Genomic DNA, 13,811 nt, shown 5'->3' with positions numbered 1-13,811 from the left:
TAAGATTAGGTGCACAATCATGTCCGCTTCGGGTCCGATTTAATTGAAGTGAAATAATAGATTTAAAATAAGTAGTTATGCATGGTAACGTCAGTAAGTTATGTCGGGGCGGGCGGAGGCGCGCGACAGGCGGCTGCTGATTGTAAAGCGCTCACAGACGGAGCCTATTCGATTTCACGGCTCGCCGCGTTCGATATTTATTGTCATCGGTGCAGTTGTACGACACGGCGCCTACTGAACCGCGCTGAAAAATCTCCATTCCCCGAAATCGGACGAAAACATTCCGCTGATACCCGAACCATCAGCTTTGACTAAAAAAAGTTTCGGACCATGTAAAACGACAAAAACATGACATCAACGCGGCCTTAACAATCGTTACTTGTATATGTTTGCAAGCAGCTACACGACACCTTGTCTCGTTAGTAAAAAGTGATGTTACGTACGATTTATCACCTGCACACGACACGGAAGGCCCCCGGAGCCGAGCTTCCTTTAAAACCTGTCAGCGCTGAGAACTGAAATGAAAACAAACGCATGGATTTACACACTTGAAATATTATAGTGGCGATGGCGAATGTACCGTCCGCGGCCGAGTGATCGTCGCCCGTTTAAATTTATTTTAATTAAAAGTTCATGAGTTATTTGACGTTCAATGAGGGCTATAGAACAGTATGCGTCCTTTATCATCACTATGCTTACATCACATTAATTATACCGTGGTCAATTTTATTTTATTCCAACTTCAAAATAAAACCAGCTTAATACAACTCAACTTCTGAATAGACAAATAATGCAAAAATCAAACACCAACCTGCAGCTATCTGTAAGACAATCTCGGAAAAGCCATCAAATCGCCCGCAGTTGGCGACTTATTATTCCGTCGATAGCCACCGCTCGCCAAAAGGGTTAACTACTGACCTCCGGTCATGTTTGGCGGGACAATTAAACTGGTCAGCGAGTACATTAAAAAGCTGCCAATGCCGGAACAAAACTGAATAGACTATAAAGTCATTTTCAGCTAAAAGCGTAAATTGTACGGTGGTAACTCAATAGCAGAGAGATAGTTAATTGGTACAATGCCAACTCGCTGGATATCTTTGTTTTAATTCAATTGTCTCGCAGCTAATGCACTCGGTAGAGCAATCTTAACCGTGTCCCGCCTGATTATGGTAACTTTTCAGGTTACATTACAACTGGTTATTCGGTTAAAAAACCTGTCAATTTTCTGTTTTCAGTTTGCAGTTATTTTGAGTAAGTGCGTTGTTATGTTCATGCTGTTTTCTTCTATTGGTTGGTTTTGATACAGTTTCTCTTCGTTGCGAATGGGTTAAAATAAATTAAGAGAGACAGTTCTGCTGCATTCCTTTTCGGAAAAAATATAAAAGAAATGGTTGCACGCTTTCTATTGTCATCATCAGCACGAATAGAGTTTGTTTGCGTTATAGTGCTTCATCAATGCCAATGCAGCGACTGTGGGAACACAAGATACGCTAGTTGCATACCAAGTCATGGTTTAGCGGTGATTGGCGTATTTTTGCAACTTTAAAATTCACAACGTTGCAAATTCTGATAACAACCTCGCATGAGCACGAAGCCCGAACAGATTCAGAGTTCAGCCGGGGTGTATTGAGCAGACGGCGACATGGCTGTGTGCTTAGCTAGTACAAATGTCGACAGTTGCGATGCGTGGCAGTGAATACGGTCCCCGCATCTCCGCGCTTATTGACACGCCGGGAGGAATATGTTTAGGCCCGTGATTACCGCCTGGCTTAGGTTAATCATTCCCTTTATAACTGCCGCTGTCAAATACTGCACCGAACTGATTTGTGTTACCTCATTGGACATTCATTGGTTATTGACTTGCACTCAATTATGCGCTCGCGGTTTGTAATTTCTTATTAATGGTGTTAGTTTTCGGAAAGGTGGTTCAATAGTAGGTGGATCTGTGGAATTCTACATGTTTACTGATGTTTTTTGTTGATGTGTTTTGAGCGCTGGTACAAACATGATTAGTGAATAATAAAACCTACGAAAGCATTTTTTTTACATTCCTCCGAATAATAATACATTGCATTTATGTAAATTAATTTGGTAAAAATTACGTACCTACAATAGGGGTGTTCAGAAGATGTATGTATACCTACTTAATATTTTTAGTTAACAATACTTGCTTGTAATTTCGATCACGGGACAACGCATGCACATTGCACATTTTTCAATTACGAAGAGAGAACATTCACAGGGACTACCACAAATATTTTTATTCATGTTCTCCTCCTGAATCAGTTTTCAAAGGAACAAACAACACTGAATAAATTAAATTCGAATAATTTCATATTATTTATTCTATGTTCTCCAATTGCGATTAAAGTACCTAATACTAATTTCAATAAAATTTCAATCCACTTAAAGCTATGAAGCGTAATAAAATAGCACGTGCTATAAAATAAAGCTTCACGTTACATAATCCGGAAAATTTATGACTACCTTCGAGACAATAATAAGAGTCGTCGACTTACATCGTGATTAAATTATCATTGCAAAGTCAGACTGGCTACAGCTGAAGTTATATCAGCTCATCGCTTACACTGGATTACTTTAAACGTTTTATTATGGTATTATTTAAATGTACATACATATTATATAATTAAAATATAAAACTTAAGTACTTATCTAGCCATACCATGTGATGTTACTCACTTAATACGACAAACCTGCCGAAAAAACCGCCTAAAACTGACATAGCACTTGTCAGGGTTCACACTTTATCCCCCTCTCTTTCGTAGTATGTAACTTTTCCTATTTTTATAAATACACGCACACGAACTTACAAAGTGGAAGTGTTAATTCGCTTGAAACTTGTAAATTACTTCAGTAATAAGACCAAAATGAAATATGATGTCATTTCAATTTGAAATGTAACGAAGCCTTACGTATCCTTAGTTGGTGCTCAAAATAAATTATTTTAATATTTTAGCTGGTGCAAAATAATGTTGTTAGCTGTTTTCCGGCGAGATTACGAACTAATAACATTACCAAACAAGCTCTTTGCGGCTAAATTATGCATGCACTCTCGGATCATTACCGAGGTTCTGTTGGCCTCCGTTCAAAATCTTACGATTGCTTCGTGAACCAAATACTTCACAGCATTTTAATATGTACTGCTATTAAAGCTACATTAATCCAGTACATAACTGTTTCTGACACACTGAAAATAATTAAGCTAAGGGAAATTACGTAAAGAGTATGCGCAGTTTTGAGATAAAAATCGTTAACGAAATTATTGTTTTCATAAGTATTTTTTTTTCAAATATTCGATAGTTAATCACAAGTTAATAAAAAATGACCTGCAAAATTAAACAGTTGACTGTTTAGTTCCGATGAAAGAACCATATGAGACTTGCACACCCTGATTTGGGTTTACCCCATATTACCCAATCAATGTGTGTCGCAACAACACGAAAAGTAATTGTAGGAGGGCAGAGAGCCGGGTAACATATCAGAAGAGGTGCCCCTCGGGGAGAGCGCGGATTAGCGCGATCTTTTCCGAATTGAGGGTAAACATCCGAGAGATGCGATCCCCAGAGCCCACGCTAAGGTGAGCGCCTGTTTGTTACTTGAAAATCGCATTACTTCTCACTCGCTAACTATCAGACAAGTAGGTACATAGTATGGTTGCAGATTTTACTTCATTTTGTAGTGAGAGAAAGAGAAAAGTGTAATATCGCCTATTTTAGGTATTTCGTATCTTCTACTTTGTTAACAAAAGACTGCTAAGTAATTTAAAAAAATATTTTAATGCATTACCAGTTTCCAAAGTACTGTTCTAAGAGGATAGTAAAGCACAAACAATGTTTTTTTTTATACTCTATGTACAAAATTGGTACATTGGCGGACTGACAAACAAATCTTATAAAGGACTGTTTGCTATGCAACTTTTTTAAGATAACAAAACAAATCGATGCCAATTCGGCATACGTCGAAGTTTAAAACAAATAATTTGCATTGAGATCGCTTACCATTCTACTCAGAACTGCTAAGATAAAAGCCAGAGAAATCCTCGTGGGCGCTCAAATTCTTGGAGCGCAGTGGCGAACCGTCTTTGCCCGACGGGCGGTAATAAAAACGGCTTAAATAGGATTTTAACCGCGAGTTCCTCGCCTTAATTAAATTGGATTTGCGAGTGAAAGAAATATACGTGAAAAATTCGTGTCGATTATGTCAGGGGAACGAGTTTTGAAATCCCTTTTAGTAAGCGGATTATGTTCCGTCTCCCAGAGATTATATTTGTATTACAGTTGTTTCAATGCGAGCACTGTTGATAAAGAATGTCTTTTCTCCAGTTTAAACGATCTGGCGCCGAGAGCAGCTTTGTGCGCTGCTCGGAGGCGCGACGGAAGTAACAGCCGCGCGCCCATGCTCCGACGCGCGCCCAACCCGACATCCTTCTGCGCCTTGCTTTGAGCACAGGTACTCGCGCGTCGACACAATGTCTTACTCTCGATACAATATATTACAAGAACGTCATAAAATATCGTAATACAAGCGAATATTCTACATTATATGCACTTAATCGCTTTTTCATGGTATTGTACGTGGTTGTAGAAATATTAAAACTCTGAAATAACGCCAGTAACAGCTGCAGTAACGGGGTTTTAATTATCACTTACAACGCCTTTCAGCCGCGGAAAATTACTGCCATAAACCATTTAGAACAGAGAATAGCTAAACGATTTAGGATGCCAGTTATTAGAATATAGCTGGCAGTTTTCTGTTTGACGCCTTGTGGCCGCTTTACGAACGTTGTTAACAAAGTGGAAGATGTCTAAGTGGCCAATATTTATTGGCTTTTTCTTATCTTGTGCCTAATGAAATCAGTGGTGCTCCAGTATTGAATAACATTATCCCTCAATTAACATTCGAGGGTCGATTTTTAAAGCGGCTACAAAGGCGGGCCGGTGTAGGCAATAAAACGGCTCGTCCCTTATCCGTCATTCAGCCCTTGGAGATTTCTTCTGGGGGAATAATTTACGTTGATCGCACGGAAGGGGAGCGTAACTGCCTCACTGAAACTTTAAGCTTTCACTCAGAATGGTTGCGATTTGCAGTGTCTCAACTTTAACTAATAAATTGGTTTCGATAGAATAAGTAACGATCTAAAATCGATCTTCAATTAGTTCTTTAATTTATAATGCGTAACAAGTAGTTTGGACTGAATAACGAGTTTAACCGATGCTCTAACTTCACAGTCTATAAAATAATTGAAGCAAATATTAAACGTGCGTAATTGCTATGAAGCTGTGTATTATGCGCACGTAGTATTTACCTAGTGTTAAAAAGTTCTTTAAATATTTTCAGCAGCATGTGTTCAGAGCTTTTTTAAATTCTGTGCAAAGGGCGATGATGACGTCACGTGTCGATGAGTGTGAATAAAGCCTTTGACGCCTTTCGCCGCATGCATTTGAAGCCAGCCGCTTCAATTCCAGTTTACACGCAACCCTTGCCAAGAATCACTTTGCAATAAAAATGCAAAGCCTTTTGAACTAATAAATTACAAAGGGGTATTTTTTTCATAAAACGTACGAAACGAATAATTTACCATTTCAAGCTGTTGCATAATAGGTGATTATTTTAAAAGCTACATATATACGAATAACCAAACGAGTTACCAAATCTGAATAGTATTTAACAAGGGACAAGCCAAATCGATATCGTTACGCTACTCGTTTTATTTTTACTTATTTTTCTTTACTTATCAAGTCCTTGTTTGTTTACATCTCAGTTATTATTTCCACTGTGGGCAAAGAAGTGAAAGTGCCCTAAAGTTACTAACGAGGGAAGGCATTTAACATTCCGTGAGGCTCGTGAGGCCCGGAGGGACGTCTTGTTAAGAGAAGCTGCCCTCTGCGACACATCACTCGTAAAACATGGCCTGCGTGGACCTTCTGCCTGCCACGTGATATTTACGATAACAAAAACACAAAGAGGTGAACCACTTTTATGATTTTTATAATCATTGTTATCAAAAACTGGCAAGTTCGTTTAGTATATTCCTAATTAAAGAAAGTTTGTATCAAGTTTCTGTAGTGTAAAATATACATGAAGTGAAACACTTTATGTACCTCCTTCGAAAAAGTTAAACACTTTCCTTTACCACAAAAATTTAAACATCTGTTGAACATTTGTCCAAAAAAGTGTGACTGCAAAACGGACCTTATTTCAACGTCATAATCTGTAATTTTTTTAGACAAGAGTTCAACTGACGTTTAATCGTTTTTGTGGTGCGACGGTTTATGCATATTTTACATAGAGTAATTGGACACTAATTCATTATATTTATTGACAAATCGAACATTGTTTAAAAGAAAAATGACACTATTGGAAGTACTTGTAGACCTCTCCTACTCAGTCCAGTCAGCATTCTAATAAATCCTGAAATATACTGTTTCACCGCCTGGTACAAAAGAGTGCAGCCGTTATCAAACCATGGGTAGGCACTGAGAATGGTGTTATCGTTCGACCATAAAAGGGTGTGCGGTGAACACAGAGCTACACTAATTCCTCTTTACGAGCGTCGATGGGTCGATTCGATATAGATACTCGCGCGATATAATAAATATTTTTTTCTCAGTGTAGTGGACAAAAAGGATCGTGCAATTCGGCCAGCAATTTTTAAGCCATTACAAAGGACATGTAATAATTTTATTTATTGTGCAACCACTGTTTTTTTATGTACAAATATATACTAAAAATAGCTAGAGAAAAACTCAAGACATAGTCTACATACCTATTTAGTTACTCACAAAAACCTGTACCTTTGATAATGTTTTCTGTTAGTATCTGCAGTTGTGTAGCTGTGTAGTTCTCACTTCATCCGACTTTTTAATTAATGTCAAAACAATACTGGTACTCTCATGCATATAACAAAAAAGTAGTGCGTATAGGTATTTCACATTGTGAACTCGACAGTTACAGACATTTTACTGTCAATCAAAACGGACAAAGTACAAGATTTTATTGTAAAACTATACATACTTCCCCGTACTATAACGTACGTTTGCTCTCAAAACGGAGAGCTTTTATCATGTCACCATAAAGGAGAGTGCAGTGGTCGATGCAGGTTTGGCGTTAATTCTTGTTTACGGCGAATCGCTTTTAGTGGCCCTGTTCAAAGCGCGCCGACCGAAGCTCCGTGGCGCGTGAGCCTCGATAGATTGCATTCACGCTTCTGCTTGGCTGGACCAACAACACGACAAGATCGCCCACCAAAAACAATAATTGATGACATGTGATGTGTGTATCACATATGCGCTTGCACGTGCTGAATCTGGTTGATACTTCATTTACTGAGTTGTTTCCAATCTTGTACTTATGGTACATTTAAATATAACGTGTCGTTTGAATGAATACTGTTTGAAGATTGCTCCGACTTGTATAACTATTGACATAGTTTAGAACTTCGGAATGGGTATGACATAATCAGATTAGGTATATATTCACACAAAGTACCCAATCGACACATTCAATATAATATCCTCGATAAAAAACGCAAGTCGTAACTAGAGCCTATTCCATAAAACAAAGGTTTTTATTTTTATCTAAGAATATTAACAAAATTCATTCCAGTTTCATTTGGGTCATGATATTTTAAAAGGTTGCTAGATAGAAAAACAACAGCTGAAAATATTTTCGCTCCTAATCCGTAATTTAATATTAATTTATAGTCGAAAATCACCGTCTCGCCGTCATCGAGTCGGAAAATAACGGAAGTCTTTAAAAGAATAAGGCGGTGTTTTGAAGAGGTCGGAGAAACAATTAATCATTCCACTCTTTTATGGAGCTAAAGGTTGGAGGACACGATTGTTTGGTAATACTAGGGCTGTTCTTTTGTTGCCATAAAAGCGAATGTATCACAATCAAACACTCGCAGTCAGAATAATAGTTTAGTAAAGACCACTAGGCAACCCTCGGCGCGCCGATGCCTATTATTAAATGCTGAAAATGAAAGTGACGGAATATACCGTCCGTGTTTAGATAATACCTCCAAATAATGGACGCCGCGATGCGCATTAATATTGAGGTAAATCTTATTAGGACCGCCTAAACGCCGCGATAATATCATATTGTTTTGGAACTCACCATCCGCGATTCCTCTCTTATGCTTGGAAGGGTTCCATCCTCAGGGACGACCGAAGGCTCTGAATATTCATAGTATTATCACAAACCGACTTACAGAACTGAGCAGCGTCGTAAATACATAATACCTCTCATTCCGAGATAAGAATCATTTACGTAGCTTTCGCGTTTGTAGTGCGGGTGTCGGTTTGTGTGGAACAAAGCAATATTTCATGTGAGTGTAATAGGAGCACGTCGTTCGGTTTTTAAAGGTTTGGCGGGTGTTATTGGAAGTAGGTCTGCGCTGTAATTGTTGTGCTGATTTCCCCCGGGACCGGCGGCTCTCCGACGTAGATGCTACCTGTAGTGCCCACTAGCGTCCTCTGTAAACAATTACCGACCAAATCATTATTGTTACAATTACATCTCCACTTTATTACACGTAAACAATACCTGAGTAGAAAGCAGTTATAATTTCTAAAACATATTTTTTTTTTATCTCATATTGCACGATTTGTTAGAAAACCCTTTTGAATGATTAAAAATTGTCCTATAAATGGGAAATGTATCCGTTATCAAATACTTTTTATTCGTAAAACATTAGTCCGCGTCAAAGTATCACAAACTGTTGTTAATTCCGCCTAATATCGTCGGCAACCTCTACGCGGCTGTCACACCGGGGTCCGATATAAACATGATGGATATCCCCATATAAAATGAATAAGCTTTATGTACGAAGGCCATGTAAGTGCGCCCTTGTTTACATTGTACAGCACACCGCTTATAACGGATGATTCCAATATTTCATTCATAAATACGCTACTAAATACCTACTGACATTTTACCTGCATGCTTTTTTGGGAACACCATTTGTGTGCCGCCATATTTAAATGAATATTTTTTTTTTGTTGTAATTTTATCTGGCTTTTATAAGATAACATGCTTTTTTAGCTTGATTCAAATTATACCTTGATAATCATCAACAAACTGCAGCAAATGATTCAGTGTTTCATCGTTCTGGAATAACTAACCATGTTCGGTAGTGCAATATCCAAATTATTAGTGTTCGCGGGTTCTAAAACAGCCAACATTTTGCGTTGATGTCACTTGGCGGCCTGCCAGCCCTGTAACGCGAACAAAATATCAAAGTGATAATAAACAATATGTTAGCGCCTGACTATACAAAAGGCAATCATTCTTTAACAAAAGATCCATGTAAACTGCAGAAAAGATTAAAAAGGAAACGTTTGTCGGCTCGCTATCAACACTATCAATCATGCGTATAATAGCCCACGTCCCCTAACACACGTTCTTAAATAATTTGTCAAAACTCGCTCCCTGCCCATACTGCCGCCGTTTTCCACTACCTACTTATTCCCGTTTTTCTTGACACTTGTATGGGCAATTTTTCACTTAAATGACACAAACAAAATCAGAAAATGTTACTCGTGATGTACGATTCTGCCATAAATATGAATCGAATGTTTCCCTATTCTATGACACAATTATATAAACCATTTAAATCTCAGTAATACATGCTAGTAATAGGCGCTTTGGCTGAGCAACAAATAATCAACGCTTGACGCGGACAGACCATAGATGGGTGTAGTTGCGGATCGCTCCTGTAGCATCTACCTAGTCAGTCAAAAAAATGTTGGTGCAAAATGTGATTCAATTTAGTTATATTGCAGTATACCTACTAATAAAACTGTTAATTCTGGATAAAATCAACCATTAACTTTTGGTGCAATAGCTACACGACATTGATCGATGAAAATACCCTAGCGTATCTATCAACACCTAGTAAATTGAGAAAGGAGTAAAAACGTTAAGTGGATCTTGTAAAATTAATTACTTGAGAGTGTAGAATGTTTCGCGCCGTTTTGTTACCCAATACAAGGAATACTGTATTGCACTCAAACAAACACGAACGAACGTTGAATTCAATAAAACGAGTCGTGTGTGTCCTGAATAGGCAGGTGGTATAATATTTTTTCCAATTTAGAATCGGTCTGGATTCTAACTCATAGATCAAGCGCGCGCTAGCACGAAACCATTACACTTTGTTGACATCAACGAATGCCCTTTTACATATTCACCCCGAGCACACAAAGATTGAGCCGTGAAATTGAAAATGGTTTCTATGAACAAAAATTTATTCCACGCACGTCCTCGACATATCGTCACAACACGACTGCAGCTTGTTATATCTCTGTCAGTGTTATGTCATTATTGATAGCCTTTATGCTGATCGATCCATATCCAATAACATTTTAGCCTAATTTCTAGTTAATGCATTTTCATAGAACTACCTTCAACATAGTACGTGCTAAGAGCAATTGCTCACAGAATAAATTGCCTTGACGTACATTGAAAAGAGTAAAAAATCTTTAACTCACTTTGAAAGCGTTGCTCGCGCCTTATCTTGAAATCGGGAACTTTTTGAAACGTTAACCGAACAGCTTACACTCCACCAAAGCAGTGCTGTATTTTTATTAAACTAAACTTTGTTGATAATTGTGTAATCTACTAAAATATATGTAACAAACGAAGAAAAAGCTATAAACAAATATAAACAAAGTATGTTCATAAATTACTGGAAGAGGTAGTCTCTAAAATTATTTCACACTGTCACAATAGGCTAGTTTCCTAAAAAATAATAATTAGTCCGTCTTGTAGATTGGCCAAAATTAAGCGATACGTATTTTTTCTTTTTTAAATTGGATCAGAACTTGTTAAGATATAGCGTGTTAAAGTTGAGTGTGACGTCACAAGTTGCTACAATTTTCAGGACACTGTGACGTAAAAGGCCCCCACTCCTAATTTTTGAAGTGTATTATCTTTGTCATTTTATGTTTAATTAAAAAAAGAAAAAATACGTATCCAATATTTTTTAATTATCTAAAAAGCGGACTAAATATTATTTCATGATTTCGACACTGGAAACTACCCTATTCCACGCTGTGCCATAAATATTTTGCATACAATTGAAATCCTTGTAGGTGTGTAAGTCACAAAAAGTTAGGAATTTATTATTAAAAAACTAATTTCTCTCTCTCGGCTCGCTATGAATGAGCCATCGTATAATCTAGTCGACAGACGCTGCAAAGCCTGCATTCGGCAAAATTTTATAAGCATTTCCACTTCATAATAATGAAGTGCCCACTATATTTAAAGTTCTAGTTAGTTTGCGTATTTAACACCTTTGATGGAACTTTTGCGTGGAATTGGCAGCGTTTCATTTACACTGCAGTCATAGCGCATTATTTTTCAAAAAAGAACATTGCTTTTAACATGCTTATGCAGTAAAATCAAAGGAGGTTTTTTTTTTTGTTTTCAATTCATAATCTGTAGTGCAAGCACAAACTTTCTTAGTTCCAAAAAAATATGTTTGAAGAGTATCCCGCTTGTTATCTTTGCCGGTAGTTATGTGGGGCAGCGCGGCGCGGGCGGCGGCGCCGAACTGTTTACCCTGTAAGTATTGCGAAAAGATCGAACTTAATCCCAGCGGGCCCGCGCCATCCAGCGCTGGATGTGATAGATACTGAAAATTGCATAAAATCCATCAACACTACTACTTTGTGCCGAAGCTTAGCTTTTCGACGGTTACAAAACGAACACGAGGGAAATAGATTTACTAGTTAATAAAATTTTGTTTCTTCAAACTGTTGGAAGACTTCGTTTTCTGTTTCAGTATCAAGTTTAGCATTCGATTATTTATTTATTATCAGAAATGAATATTGTTTCGCAATTAAATCAGTTTACAAACTTTCCACTTCACTGAAAAAAACACGGTCGCATATTAATATTGGTTTCACTTTGAACTGAAGTAAAGAAAAATAATAAGTTTTGCCCTAAGTAAGATATTTGTAACAAGAGGCGGATCAATAACATCATATTTCAGGAGTCACACTCCGAGAATAACATATTTTTCTAACCGCTTGAGCAGCAAAATAGAATCAGTATGTCAGCATTTTGCCCGAGGTCGAGGACTGGCGGCCATATGTGACCGTGTTGTGGCTTCCCTGGCCTATCTATGACTATACACATGTATGTGTATATCACTAGTATAGCTATCCCGCATCGTACTTACATTTATGTACTACGAAGATGGCAGTAAGTTCTGGTGTGTTTTATTCTTATGGTGTCTTGAAAATTATTGATGCTCTTTTGTTGATTTTTGGAAAATCATGAAGCCTTCTTTGATAAATTATTTTTTCTCCCCTAACCTTAGTCTAATACTCACTTGTATGTTTATAAAAATATCTGATGGACAGGCTACTATTTTAGAAAACTTCCAAACTAAACGAACTAAAGAAACTGTTTCAATTCAACTGGTCACAATCAAAATGAGATTTCTCCCAACATAATTTCCTAAACAAACAAACGAAGAAGTACAGGCAACAGTATAATTCCAACATAAACGTACTTCCAGACCATGAATCTGAACTGCAAATACAAGGCTAGAATTCAGTTAATAAAAGATGATATATTCACATAATACATCACGAATGCAAGTTGCATTAGCAATAATTCCCTGGCCACCAGAGTGAGCCATTATAACTAAAACAACAGCAAAAGCAAAGTTAGAGAGAACACATTCAGGATTAAGCTCCACTTGGAAATTTGGATTTCACTTACTTATATCCAAACGCGCAGGTGAGGTTTGTGTCTCATCGTTATAACACTTTTATTCAAGTCTCCAAATGTCTCTCTCTTTCTCTCTCTTCTGAATGGGTAAATCGATCGCAATTTTATAATTCTATGGAAACTATACTGCAAGATATGTCTTCCTATTGTTTTTTTTTTGTATAAAAGTTTAGAGTTTTATATCAATGAAACAGGTTTTCTAATCACACATGCTGATCACACACAAACATTAAAGCAACACAAATGTTATTATATGTCAAAAGTTAATTAGATTAGTTTCTTTTTCTCTTTCGGATTACTAAAAATAGTTCAACAAAGTAGAGAACTATAAATTAACGTGTTTTTGTAAATAAATATACGTGATTCGCAAAAGTAATTTTAATTCCCCTAGGCATTAGGGTCTCAATTTGCCCTCTGTCCTAATGTATGTTTAATAAATATAATTTTCTTTTTTTCAACTTGCTTTCCAAAACTGAACCTAAGACATATTTTTTTTTATTCTCATTAAAAACTTACCCTTGTTAAAACCAAGTTTCACTAAAGGGCGTGTTTGATACATACCAGTACAAAAGGTCGACGTATAAAATGTTTATTATACATAACACACCAAGTTAAAAGATGTACAACTGCTTTCTTTATATCACGTAACTTATATCTTTATTGGTAGCAATGCATCTTAAAGAACTACAAACACACACAAAAGTTTGGAACTTAATTAAAGTGGAACAAGTTTGACTTAACTCTAGCACGTGTTCTATCCGCATCTACAAGAGAAAACTACGTACAAACCAGTACTATTAAGTTAGGATGATTGATACCCTAACTTCACTCTGCTGATACACATTATTGACACTGGGCGTGATGGATAGCGAACAGAAACTGCCTTTTAAACTTCATAAATAATATCCTTTCGGGTCACCGCTAATAAATGACCGATATTAACGACGCACCATACACAAAAGCTGTAAATAACATGTGTTTTCTGTCAAAGTATCCTCGATAAAAAGTTCAAATATCGGGAAATACGAATACTGTTTAAGCATAAA

Source organism: Helicoverpa armigera, chromosome 10 (genome assembly GCF_030705265.1).
Source record: "Helicoverpa armigera isolate CAAS_96S chromosome 10, ASM3070526v1, whole genome shotgun sequence".
Classification (NCBI taxonomy): domain Eukaryota; kingdom Metazoa; phylum Arthropoda; class Insecta; order Lepidoptera; family Noctuidae; genus Helicoverpa; species Helicoverpa armigera.
This window is presented reverse-complemented; position numbering follows the sequence as displayed.